Genomic DNA, 14,851 nt, shown 5'->3' with positions numbered 1-14,851 from the left:
TGGTCCTCTCTCCTGATGCATCCCCTCATTCCTTGTCCCTCACTCTTAGCGGGTGACCCCAGACTCAGATTCACAGAGGTAACTGTGGCCCCCAAACAACCCCTACCTGCTTTCTCTTCAACAGTGGCCAGCAACCTCCACAATCCTTGCCCCTGTCCTCCTTCCCCTCTGAAAAGCAGAGTCCTTTCTCCGTCCCAAAGCTACCCTCTGCCCATGCACCTCTTCATCCACCAGTTCATCTCTCCTGGCAGCTTCCCACCAGCAGTGAAGTTGGCTCCACACACTAGCAGATCACCGCCACAGTCTTCGCTTTCTCCCCTCCCACCCAATTGCTCCTCTCCTCTCCCCTGGCTTCCACCTCCACCCCACTCCTCTGAAACAAAGGCCCCTTGTCGCCTCTTGAAGGTTTCTCACCCTCTCTGAAGAGGCTTAGTGAATTTTCCAAACAAGCAATGAAAGGAAACCTCTCTATTTACCAAAGCAGCCCTTTAGCAGCCTGAAGCAGGGTCAACCCTCCCTCCTTCAAAAACCTCCCATGCTCCTTTGATGCCAGCGCTCCAGGTTTTCCTCCTACCTCTCTGACCACATCTCCTTCGACTCCTCAGTAGACTCCTCTTTTTCTCTGCTGACAATTCCCAAAATCTCTGTCTTCAGCCCAAATCTTTCATCTGAGCACAGACTCACATGCCCAGCTGCCTCCTCTCCATCTCCACTTGCATGTCCCACAGAAACCTTTGACTCAAAGTGTCAACAACTGAGCTGACTTCCTTCTCCCCTCTTCAGACTTTGCCATCTCCATGCCCTCAGCCAATCAAGCCTAAAAACTCTGCCTGACCCAGTGCTTCTCTTGTTCTCATCCCCATGGCCAGTCAGCCTTCATGTCCTGTCAACTTTGCTCTCCAAAACTCCCTTGGGTCCACCTTCCTCCAGTCAGCCCAGGGAACACTCAAGACTACATTCGTCCAGTCCACCTGCTCTGGGAAGTCTTCCATGCTTGCCCCAGGCACCATTAGGGGCTCCCTCCTTGGAGCCCCCTGCCCTCTGTACACCACAGGTTGTGAACTGGCCACTCAGGGACCCCAGCCAGCCTGCAGATGCGTAGTGTTTTCCCTCACTATGAAGGCCAGCACACAGCTTTTAAAAACAAGTCACTGCCAACTGTTGCCTAGAGCTGCCTAACATGACTAACTGACTTGAAGCAGCAGAAATTTATCCTCTCACAGTTCTAGAGGCTAGGAGCCTGAAATCAAGGTGTCAGTTAGGCATGTTCCCTCCAACGGCTCTAGGAGAAAATGCTTTCTTGCTTCTTCTAGCTTCTAGTAGATACCAGCAACCCTTGGCATTCCTCAGTGGCGGCAGCATCACTCCAATCTCTGTCTCTGTCCTCACATGGTCATCTTCCCTCTGTGTCTCCGTTCCTGCTTTCTCTTCTTAGATAAAGACACATTGGATTAGGACCCACCCTAATCCCTATGACTCCATCTCACATCTGCAAAAAAACTATTTTCAAATAAAGTCTTATTCTGAGGTTCCACGGAGACATGAATTTTGGAGGGAAACTATTTAACTCAATACTTTTTTTCTTTACGAGATGGGGTGTCTTGCTCTGTTGCCCAGGCTGGTCTCAAACTTTTGGCCTCAAGACATCCTCCCATCTCAGCTTCCCAAAGTGCTGGGGTTATAGGCATGAGCCATGACACCCACCCTCAACTCAATACATTTAAAATAAGGAAATTTCAAATAAATATCCAGATTACCACTTCTCTTTTGAAAAATCAGATTTGGACCCACATCCTGCATCTCAGATTCCTGCATAGTTGCTGGAGCTGAGAAGCGGCCTCCTCAGTCCCATTTGCACCAGGCACATGTTCTCCACTTATCACAGTCCCTTCCACAAGGGATCCAACAACTGCAATAGTGGAAAGTATTAAAGAAATATCCCAAACTTATCCTCCTGGAAACTAGTAGTAACTTTCTGTCAGAGTAAGAGAAAGTGGCAAAGGGGAGAGTTGTGTGCAACTTTTCAAGAGGAACCTGCTGTCACCTCAAGCACTTCTCTCATTTACATTATCTGCCTTGCCCCTGTAGGAATTTTCATCTGGAACATGGCTGTACAACAATGGTATGTTCATGAGACTCTCACTCACTGGATGACCCTGTCCATACCCCTCCCATATCCCCTTGTCCTTATTTATCATTCCTGAGCCTGCCTATTCACCTTCCAACTTCGAGCATCTACATTACTTTACCTAAGGGCTTCCTCTGGCTACCAGAGCCCCTTCTTCCTACCCATGGGCCATCCCTTAACCATGGATTGACAAAAGTTGGTGTATCAATACACCAGCTCCCTCACCCCTCAGGTGCAATCATTCTAAAGCATGAGTTCTACACTGGAGTGCTCAGAGTCCCTCGCAGGGTGAAGCTCCAGCTACTCACAGTGGCAACTTGTTTCTGTACCATACCCTCGGTTGGCTCACTACCTGCCTTCTCTCATTTCCTTTATCCTGGGGAAGTGCTTCCTTGAATCCCCTCTTAAATAAGCTATTTGCACATGAGCCCTTATCTCAAGGTGAGCTTCTGGAGAAAACCAAATTGGAGGACAGAAACATGGCCCATTTGCCATATTCATCTCCCTATCCACAGAACACAGCACAATTAATGAACACATCATAAAGAGTACTCACTATTCATCCATTTATTCAGCTATATGTGTCTAGCTCCACTTCATGCCAGGTCTGGGCTAGAGGCTGGGATACATTGATGAGAGGGTGCACTAATTTTCCTGCCCTCCTGAAGCTTCCAATCCAGGAAAAACCAACTTTCAAGAAAACAGAGACTGCTTTCCCCTAGAAGCCAACAACATGGTCCTGAATAAGCTTAAAAATGTTTTTTCAAAAAGCGGAGAAATAGCACAATCTAGCAATACGTAGGAACTAAAATGGGTGAGCTGATTCTTCATTCACCTGGCAAATATCCACTGAGTACCTATTCAAGCATTCCTGGCACAGGCATGAACACTTAAACAGTCAAACAGAATACCAGAAAGTCAAAGTCAGTGTTCCCACAGAGAACACAGAGAATGTGGCAGCACCAGAGAGAAGCTAACTCAGCCTGACAAGCCAAGAGGACTTGGAGGCTTCATCTGAGACGGGTCTTGAAAGACAGAAAGGTATTTGCAAGACGTAGAAAGGAAAAAGCATTCTAGGTAAAGGAAACTTCACTTAAAAAGATAGAAAGGTGTGACAAATAGATAATCTAAGATCACACCTCAAGGAGCTAGAGAAGCAAGAACAAACCAAACCCAAACCCAGCAGAAAAAAGGAAATAACCAAGATCAGAGCAGAACTAAATAAAATTGAAACAAAAAAAAAATACAAAGATAAAATGAAACAAAAAGCTGGTTCTTTGAAAAGATAAATAAAATGTATAGACTATTAGTGAGATTAACCAAGAAAAGAAGAAAGAAGATCCAAATAAGCACAATTAGAAATTAAATGGGAAATATTTACAACCAATACCACAGAAATACAAACGATCATTCAAGGCTACTATGAACACCTTTAGAAAATCTGGAGGAGATGGATAAATTCCTGGAAATATACAATCCTCCTAGATTAAACTAGGAATAAATAGAAACTCTGAACAGATTAATAACAAGCAGTGAGATTGAAATGGCAACTTAAAAGCTACCAAAAAAAAAAAAAAAAAAAGGCCAGGACCAGATGGATTCACAGCTGAATTCTGTCAGACATTCAAAGAAGGATTGGTACTAATCCCATTGACACTACTTCAAAAGATAGAGAGAGGGAATCCTCCATAAATCATTCTATGAAGCCAGTGTCACTCTGATACCAAAACCAAGAAAGGAGGCCGGGCGCGGTGGCTCAAGCCTGTAATCCCAGCACTTTGGGAGGCCGAGACGGGCGGATCACGAGGTCAGGAGATCGAGACCATCCTGGCGAACACGGTGAAACCCCGTCTCTACTAAAAAAATACAAAAAACTAGCCAGGCGAGGTGGCGGGTGCCTGTAGTCCCAGCTACACAGGAGGCTGAGGCAGGAGAATGGCGTAAACCTGGGAGGCGGAGCTTGCAGTGAGCTGAGATCCGGCCACTGCGCTCCAGCCCCGGCGACAGAGCGAGACTCCGTCTCAAAAAAAAAAAAAAAAAAAAAAACCAAGAAAGGACATAGCAAAAAGAGAAAACTACAGACCAATATCCCCAATGAATATATGTGTAAAAATCCTCAACAAAATACTAAATAACTGAATCCAACAGCATATCAAAAAGATGATCAAAAAGACCATGATCAAGTAGGTTTTATACCAAGGATGGTTTAACATAAATGAATCAATAAATGTGACAGACCACATAAACAGAATTTAAAACAAAAATCACAGGATCATCTCAATAGATGCAGAAAAACCAGTTGACAAATTCCAGCATCACTTTATGATTAAAACCCTCAGCAAAATCGGCATAGAAGGGACATACCGTAAGGCAATAAAAGCCATCTATGACAAACCCACAGTCAATATTATACTGAACAGAGAAAAGTTGAAAGCTTCCCCTTGAGAACTGGAACAAGACAAGGACTCTCACTTTCACCACTTCTATTCAGCATAGTACTGGAAGTCCTAGCCAGAGCAATCAGACAAGAAAAAGAAATAAAGGATATCCAAATCAGTAAAGAGGAAGTCAAACTGTCACCATTTGCTGATGACATGATCATATACCTAGAAACCCCTAAAGACTCATCCAAAAAGCTCCTAGAACTTGTAAATGAATTCAGCAAAGTTGTAGGATAAAAAATTAATATACACAAATCAGTAGCCCTGTTATACACCAACAGTGACCGAGCTGAGAATCAAATCAAGAACTCAACCCTTTTACAATAGCTGCAAAAATAAAAATAAAATACTTAGGAATATACTTAACTAAGGAGGTGAAAGACCTCTACAAGGAAAACTACAAAACACTGCTGAAAGAAATCATAGATGACACAAACAATTGGAAACACATCCCATGCTCATGTGAAACTGTGAAAATGACTATACTGCCAAAAGCAATCTGTACATTCTTTGCAATTCCCATCAAAATACCACTATCATTCTTCACAGAATGAGAAAAAAAAAAATCCTAAAATTCAAATGGAACAAAAAAAGAGCCTGCATAGCCAAAGCAAGACTAAACAAAAAGAACTAATCTGGAGGCATCACGTTACCCAACTTCAAACTACAGTATAAGGCCATAGTCACCAAAACAGCATGGTACTGGTATAAAAATAGGCACATAGACCAATGGAACAGAATAGAGAACCTAGAAATAAAGCCAAATACTTAGAATCAACTGATCTTCAAGAAAGAAAACAAAAACATAAAATAGGGAAAGGACACCCTATTCAACAAAATGATGCTGGGATAAGTGGCAAGCCATTTGTAGAAGAATGAAACCTGATCCTCATGTCTCACCCTATGCAAAAATCAACTCAAGATGGATCAAGGACTTAAATCTAAGACCTGAAATCATAAAAAAAGACAGCATTGAAAAACCCTTCTAGACATTGACTTGGGACAGGATTTCATGACCAAGAACCCAAAAGCAAACACAACAAAAACAAAGATAAATAGAAGGATAAATAGAAGGAACTTAATTAAACTAAAAAGGTTCTACACAGAAAAAGAAATAATCAGCAGAGTAGACAGACAACCCACAGAGTGGGAGAAAATCTTCACAATCTATACATCTGACAAAGAACTAATATCCAGGGTCTACAAGGAACTCGAACAAATGAGCAAGAGAAAAGCAAACAATCCCATCAAAAAGTGGGCTAAGGACATGAATAGACAATTCTCAAAAGAAGATATACAAATGGCCAGCAAACACATGAAAACATGCTCAACATCACTAATGATCAGGGCAATGCAAATCAAAACCACAATATGATAGCACCTTACTCCTGCAAGAATGGCCATAATCAAAAAAATAAAAAACTAACAGATGTTGACATGGATGTGGCAAAAAGGGAACATTTTTATTCTGTTGGTGGGAATGTAAACTAATAAAACCACTATGGAAAACTGTGTGGAGACTCCTTAAAGAACTAGAAGGGATCTGCCATTTGATCCAGCAATCCCACTCCTGGGTATCTACCCAGAGGAAAAGAAGTCATTATACGAAAAAGATATTTGCACATGTATGTTTATAGCAGCACAATTTGCAATTGCAAAAACATGGAACCAGCCCAAATGCCCATCACTCAATGAGTGGATAAAGAAAATGTGATATATACGTGTGTGTGTGTGTACATATATGTGTATACATATATATACCCATATATATGTGTGTATATATAAACGTGTGTATATATAATATATGTAACATATATAAGATATTGTGTGTGTATATAGTGTGTGTATATACGCGCACGCGCGCGTGTGTGTGTGTATATATAAAAAATGGAATACTACTCAGCCATAAAAAGGAATGAAATAATGGCATTCCCAGCAACCTGGAGGGAGTTGGAACCATTATACTAAGTGAAGTAACTCAGGAATGGAAAACCAAACATCATATGTTCTGACTTATAAGTGGGAGCTAAGCTATGAGGACACAAAGGCATAAGAATAATACAATGGACTGTGGGGACTTGGGGGAAGGGGTAGGAGGGGGGTGAGAGATAAAATACTACACATTGTGCATAGTGTACCCTGCTTGGTTGATGGGTGCACCAAAATCTCAGAAATCACCACTGAAGAAAACCATGTAACCGAAAACCAACTGTTTCCCCAAAACCTAATGAAATCAAGGGAAAAAAAAGAAAGCTAGAAAGGAGTGAAGATCGGTCTATTTGGGTAAGTACAAGTGGCGCAGTGTGGCTGGGACAAAGAAGAGGGCTCTCAAGGGAGGAGAAATAGGCAGAGGCAGAATTATGAAGGAGTTTCTGCACCAATCAGAGGCATTCAAACCTCCTTAAGCCTCAATTTTCTCCTCAGTGGATGAACATCATGAGGCTCTTATAAAGAGAAAATGCACTAATGCAAGGGAAGATGTTTATATGACATCTGGCATCTCACTGGCCCTCAGGGAGCAGTAGTCACTTTATGCTAAGAATTGCAGAATTTTAAACAGCACAACAGCACAGTCAGCTTGGAGCCTTGCAAGATGCCAGTGAGGAGGCTGCTGTGATCTAAAGGGAGACACTGGCTGCCTGGAGTCCACATGCCCTTGGCCTACTCCAGAGGTCACCTGCATAAGTTGCAAACATGCAAACAGATTCTTACATCTTGCTGCCTGAGAACTTGGTCTAGTATTGGATTCTACTTAGCTACATGCAGGGCAGACCAGAGTGCTGATGAATTAATGCCCCAGGAGCAACTCTCAACCCATAAGGCATGGGCATTGGTGGATGCGTGTCCCTCAGTGGGACAATTCTGAGGAGTATTCCACACAGCCTCTCAGAGGACCCCTAGTTGGACTGAGCTCCAGGGACCCCTCCACAGGTAACCCGCTCATTAATCTAACCTTTCTTAGCTTCTCTCCCTTTTGTGTCTCACTTCCCCACTCCCTCACAGTGCTTCCTAGGATCACCTCCCAAATAAACTTCTCACACCCAAATTCTCAGGATCTACTTTTGGAGAAATGCAAACTGAACAGTTGGTACCAGATGACCCTGTAAAGTAGAACTCAGGAGAGGATTCTGGAATTAAATCACTAACCAACCAGACAGGAAAAAAATATATCAATTCTGGTAGCAAGTGGCATGCTTTTTGCAACATCACAATTCATAAGACTCCCCTGTGATGGACTGGGCACATATACAAGTAGAAGGAGAATCAAAGGGTATGTCATAGCTTCAGCACTCCAGCACTTGAAAGACACGGCAGTGGCAGCTACAGGGGCTATGGAGTTGATGAGTTTTTGTTGTCTGCCACTGAAGCCTTAAAGAAAGAGGATCTGTTGAGCTCAGGTAAGTACACCATCAGCTCAGGACACTTTATGAAACTTGGGAAGTCTCAGAGGCACCATTTAAAGAGACACTCGTCTCCTGCAACTGTAGGGTGGACTGTGCCAAAAACCAGAGCTCAAAATTTTACTGTAAGCATGCTTGAATCATAAAATTCACAGCCTCAGTCAGTTAGGCCCCCAGTACAGCAGAAGAAGTAGGACCATGAGACTTGGGATTCAGACTTCAGAACTTTTGACCCGAATATTCTCCTAAGCCTTGTAGGTTGGCATAAGTGTCTTCCTTCCCCTTCAAAGAACAGCCTCCCATTGCCAGGAGCCCATGCAATAGTTCTCGCCTACAACATATGTCTTCCAAGGTAATGGTTGTCCGCCTGCCTCTCCCTCATCACATCCCACCCTTAGACCAAAAACTATGTGTGGTCTCATCTCAGCATGGCTTGAGGGAAGTGGTGTTTCTTACATGGGACCTAACAGATTATTCACCATCAGAGCTGCTGAAATTAATTAAAATATACCAAGAGGAACTGGAAGATTATGTGTGAGAGTGTGTCTTGAGGACATTGCATCATGGTGGAGGGAGACTATAAAGGCTAGGTAGGAGATAGTTTATTGAAGTGGGTGCTCCTGTAAGTTGCTGCTGTAACTCAAGATTTCACATCCTAACAAGAAGAATGCGCAAAGCCAGTCTTAAGACATAGCTAGAATGGTTCCTTAAAGCTTGAAGTACTTTAGAGCTTGGAGTACTGTACAGGCCTACAGTAAATTAGGTAGAAATGCCATAACTATGTTGGCAGAGTATTACAGAAGGGATCAGAGAACTGGGCATGCTAGAATGGATTTATGGCATAAGACCAAACAGCCACTAAGTTAAGTAAGAGGGCTAGAGAGCACTCAGTTTGCTAAATGAGTGTGCACTATGGAATAAAGAATGTACTATGAGAAACTCCGTGGTGGCTTTCTTCTGTAAGCCAAGTTGATGGTAAAGATGTAACTGTGGAATTGAGCTATCTAATGTAAATAGGAAGATTGATTCTGAAGTGTCAGGGTCCTGGTAGTGACACTTAATCAGAGGCAAGGTGTGTGTTATAGGCAGCAAAACTGGAATGGGAAGCAGAGACTCTGACCTTCAGGGATCTGTGGTGATGGCTAATAGAACATGGTGTCTCTAGAGATGAGACAGATGAGCAGCCAACTAGGGTTGACTTACAAACCAAAAAATATACAAAGCGTGAAAGCTGAAGACTGACAACCAGTTGCCACAGTGGAAAATAATAATTCATGGCAATCTGAAGACTTGAGCCTATTCTCAGCCAGAGTCCATTGATTGGAGAGGTGCCCAAATCCCCTTGAGGAAGGATGCCACAATGACTTAGCATGCATGTGTAATACATATAAAGCCCTTTCTCAAAAAGCACTATATTCAGTTACCAGACTAATTGTCTACTGGAGAAAGGAGGATACCCAAGTCTTTTTTTCAGCTTTATTGAGGTGTACTTGACCTCCTGGGCTCAAGTGACCCTCCTTTGGTATATGTATATATTGTGAAACAATTATCACATTCATGCTAATTAACATATCTATTACCTTACATAGTTATGATTTGTGTGTATATGTATTTGGTGAAACACTTAAGATCAACTCTCTCAGCAAACTTCAAGTGTACAAACCAGTATTATTAACTATAGTCACCATGTTGTACATTAGATCTCCAGAGCTTATTCATCCCGAATAACTTTGACCAATATCTCCTCATTTCCCCCATCCCTCAGCCCTTGGCAACCACCATTCTACTCTGCTTTTATGAGTTCAACATTTTTTAGATTCCATATATGAGTGAGATCATGCTGTGAGTCTATGTCTGGCTGATTTTACTTAGCATGATGTCCTCCAAACTCATCCATGCTGTCCCCAAGGGCAGGGTCTCCTTTGTAAAGGCTGAATAATATTCCATTGTATATATCTTCCACATTTTCTTTATCCATTCTTTTCATATCTTGGCTATTGTAAATAATGTTGCAGTGAACATGGGGGTGCCAATATATCTTCAAGATACTACTTTCATCTCTTTTGAGCATATATGTGCCCAGAAGTGGGATTGCTGGAACATATGCTAACTCTATTTTAATTTTTTGAGGACATCCATACTATTTTCCATAATGACTATACCAATTTACAATCCAATCAACTGTGTATATGGGTTTCTGTTTCTCCACATCCTCACCAACACTCGTTTTCTTTTGACAATACCATTTTAACAAGTGTGAGGTGATATCTTGTGCTTTTGATTTGCACTTCCATGATGATTACTGATGTTTTGCACCTTTTCATGTGTCTTTTGGCTATTTGTATGTCTTTTAAGAAATGTCTATTCAATTCTTTAACCCATTTTGAAAAGGGGTCTTTTTTTTTTCTTTTTTCTTTTTTTTTTTTTTTTTTTTTTTTTTTTTTGCTATGGAGTTGTTTGGATTTCTTATATATTTTGGATATTAACTCCCTATCAGATGTATGACTTGCAAATATATTTTCCCCATTCTGTAGGTTGCCTTTTGACTCTGTTGATTATTTCCTTTGCTGTGCAGAGCTTTTTCGTTTGATGCAATCCTATGTGTCTCCTTTTGCATTTGTTACCTGTGCTTTTGGTGTCATAGCCAAGAAAACATTTCCCAGACCAATGTAAAGACGATTTCTTTCTATGTTTTCTTCTAGCATTTTATGATTTCAGGCTTACATTTAAATATTTAATCCATTCAAACTGATTTTTCTGTGTGGTGTGAGATAAGGATCCAGCTTCATTCTTCTGCATGTGGATACCCAATTTCCCCAAAATCATGTATTGAAGAGACAGTCTTTCTATTGCTGCTGATGTGAGTAGGCAAAGAATAAAATAAAACCGAATTTAAAAGTATGAAGAGACCATCCCTGATCCATTATATGTTCTTGGCACCTTTGTCAAAGATTAGTTGACTCTAGATACATGGATTTATTTCTGGACTCTCTGTTTTATTTTATTCCATTGGTTTATATGTCTGTTTTTATGCCAGTACCATACTATTGTGATTACTGTAGCTTTGTAATATATTTTGAAATCAGAAGTGTAATGCCCTCCAGCTTTGTTCTTTAAGCTCAAGATTGCTTTGGCTATTTGGGGTTTTGTAAGAATTTTAAGACATTGTTTTTCTATTTCTGTAAAGAATGCCATTGGGATTTTGATAGGGATTGAACTGAATCTACAGATCACTTTGGGTAGTATGGACATTTTAGCAATATTAATTCTTCCAATTCATGGACGTGAGATGTCTTTTCATCTTTATCTTCTTTAATTTCCTTCAGTGTTTTATAATTTTTAGCATACAAGTCTTTCACCTCTTTGGTTAAGCCTATTCTGAAGTATTTTATTCCTTTTGTGGTTATTGAGAATGGGATTGTTTTCTTAATTTTGAATAGTTCATTGTGTATAGAAACACAAGAAGTTTTTTTTTTTTTCTTTTCTCAACTTCTATTTTAGGTTCAGGGGTTACATGTACAGGTTTGTTACACGGTAAATTGTGTGTTGCTGGGTTTGGTATCCAAATGATTTAATCACCCAGGAAGCGGGCATAGTACCCAACAAGTAGTTTTTCAACCCTTACCTCCTGTCATCCTCCCCTCTGAAGTAGGTCCCTATTGTTCCCATCTTTGTGTCCATGTGTACTCAATCACAACAGATTTTTGTATGTTGATCTTTTTATCCTACAGTTTTCTAAATTCTTTTAAGTCTAACAGTTGTTTGTTGAGTCTTTAGGATTTTCTACACATATGATCGTATCATCTGCAAACAGATAATTGTGCTTCTTTTCTGATTTGAAGACCTATTTCTGTTTTTAATCACTAATTTCTTTTTAATTATTGATTGATTGATTGATTGATTTTTTTACAGATGGGTTCTCGCTATGTTGCCCACACTGAACTTGAACTCCTGGGCTCAAGGGATTCTCCTGTCTCAGCTTCCCAAGCAGCTGGGACTACAGGTATGTGCCACCAACCTGGCTTATTTTTTATTTTTTAATTGACACATGTAATTGTGCATATTTATGGGATACAATTTGATATTCCAATACATACATATGTTATATAATGATCGAATCAGGGTAGTTAGCACATCCATCACCCATGTATTTATCATTTCTTTGAGGTGAGAACATTCAAAAGCCTGACTTTCTGGCTATTTTGTAATATACAATACCTTACTATTAACCATTGTAACCCTACTGCGCAGTAGAACATTCCTGTCTTATTGTAACTTTGTACTTGTCTCCCAACCTCTCCCCCTTTCCCTCCTCCCCAGTCTCTGGCAACAACTGTTTTACTCTCTACTTCCATGATTTCTTTCTAAGATTCTACATATGAGTGAGAATGAGCAGTATTTGTCTTTCTGTGCCTGGCTTATTTACCTTAACATGATGTCCTTCATGCTCTTCCATGTTCTCACAATTGACAGCATTTCATTCTTTTTATGGCTGAATAATATTCCATTGTGTATATATAACGTATTTTCTTTATCCATTCATCCATTGTTGGACACTTAGTTTGATTCCATATCTTGGCTATTGTAAATAGTGCTGCAATAAATATGGGAGTGCAAATATCTCTTCGATGTGCTGATTTCATTTCCTTTGGATGAACCCAGTAATGGGGTTGCTGGATCATAGAGTAGTTCTAGTTTTAATTTTTTGAGGGACCTCCGCACTGTGTTCCATAATGGCTGTACTAATTTACAATCCCACCAACTGTGTGCAAGTGTTCTGTTTTATCCACATTGTCACCAACACTTTTTTTTTTTTTTTTTTTGAGACAGGGTTTCGCTCTGTCCCCCAGGCTGGAGTGCAATGGCACAATTGTGGTTCACTGTAACCTTGACTCTCGGGCTCAAGTGATCCTCTTGCCTCAGCCTCCTGAGTAGCTGGGACCACAGGCATGAGCCACTACACCTGGCCTATGTGTGTCCTTAAAACTAACGTGGGTCTCTTATAGACAGCATATTGTTGGATTTTTAAAATGCTCCAGTCATCTATGTTTTTTGATTGGAGAATTCAATCCATTCACATCTAAAGTAATTCTTAATAGATGAGGGCTTACTTTCACCATTTTGCTCATTGTATTCTGTTTTGTAGTTTCTGTCTTTCTTCCTCTCTCGCTGTCTTCCTTTGTGATTTGATGTGGATTCTTTTTTTGACAGTGGTATGCCTTAATTCCTTTTTCTTTATCTTTTGTGTATCTCCTAGAGGTTTTTTCCCTTGTGCTTACTATGAGGCTTACATAAAGCATCTTATAGTTATAACTGTCTATTTTTAGCTGATAACCACAATCACATATAAAAATATACCCAAGTCTTTTGAGAGTTGTTAGATAACAGGTCTGAACTGGCATTTTTACCAGGAAACCTGTTTTGTCATCATTGCTCCCTTGTTATAGTGAGGTCATATGAAAGATGATACATGGAGTCCTGGCCCACGTCCATCTTCTACTAGGGTCCATACTGTGATCATTTCAGTATTGGTTCTCTGAGAAGTGAAAGAACTTATGGGAGAAAAGGTCAAGTGAGAGCCCCTGAAACTTTTCCCCACCCTGGCCAAGAGAGGGAATCAGAAGCAATGCTACATGATGGGTGGAAGTTAATGGGCAGAAACTAATGCCACCCTTAATGATTTAAAGGATGCGAGGGTGGCGATTTTTACTATGTTTCTATTTAACTTACTATCATATCCCCTGCAAAAGAAATATAAATCAGGGTGAACAATGGTGTACTTCCATAAACTTAACCAACTACAACCACTGTGCCAGATATGGTGTATCTACTAGAATCAATCAACACTTAGTTGTTGCTATTGATAAGGCAAATGTATTCTTTTCATCTCCATCATAAAGGAAGATCAAAAGCAGGGTACAGTTATTTCACATTCACCTAGTGTGAACAGCAGTACACATTGCTGGGGCTCTGATAATTCTCTTTTCTGTCACAATATAAGCCAAAAGAATTTTGATCATTTTGACATTTCTACAAAACATTATGATGGTCTACTATACTGATGACATATTCATTAGACCTGGTGAACAGAAGGAGTACTTTGGATGCCTTGTATCTTAGTCCGCTTGGGCTGCCACAACAAAATATGATACACTGGGTGGCTTCAACAAAAGGAATGTCTTTCTCACAGTTCTGGAGGCTGGGAAGTTGAAGATCAAGATGCTGGCCAGTCCGGTTCCCTGGTGAGGGCTCTCTTCCTGACTTGCAGAGGGCAAACCTTCTCACTGTGTCCTCACATGGCAGGGACAGGGAAAAAGAGAAAGAGGAAGTAAGCCCTCTATGTCTCTTTTCATGAGGGCACCAACTCCACCATGAGAACCCTACCCTCATGAACTCATCTAAACCCAATTATCTCCCAAAGACCCTGTCTCCAAATACCATCACATTAGGGTTAGGGCTTCAACACATGAATTTTGGGAGGACAGATTCAATCCATAGCACCTTGGAAATAAACATGCATGCCAGAAAGTTAGAGATTAACCTTACAACGATTGATATGTCTGTCACATCAATAAGATTGACCTCCCAGGCTCAAGTGATCCATCTGCTTCAACCTCCTCAGTAGCTAGGACTAAGGTGTGCACCACCACTTCGGGCTAATTTTCTTATTTTTATTTTTTGTAGAGATGCGGTCTTGCTGTGTTGTGCAGGCTGGTCTTGAACTCCTGGGCTCAAGCAATCTTCCCACCTTGACCTCCTAAAGTGCTGGAAATACAGGTGTGAGCCCATGCCCAGCCAGGAGGCCATTGTTTTGGACTAAACTCCTACACTGGGCCCCAAGAGACAAGACTAAACCTCAAAATGGAGTTACCTAGGCTCAC

The sequence above is a fragment of the Macaca fascicularis genome, chromosome 1, assembly GCF_037993035.2.
Source record: "Macaca fascicularis isolate 582-1 chromosome 1, T2T-MFA8v1.1".
Classification (NCBI taxonomy): domain Eukaryota; kingdom Metazoa; phylum Chordata; class Mammalia; order Primates; family Cercopithecidae; genus Macaca; species Macaca fascicularis.
The sequence above is the reverse complement of the archived record's forward strand: the minus strand, read 5'-3'. Positions refer to the sequence as shown.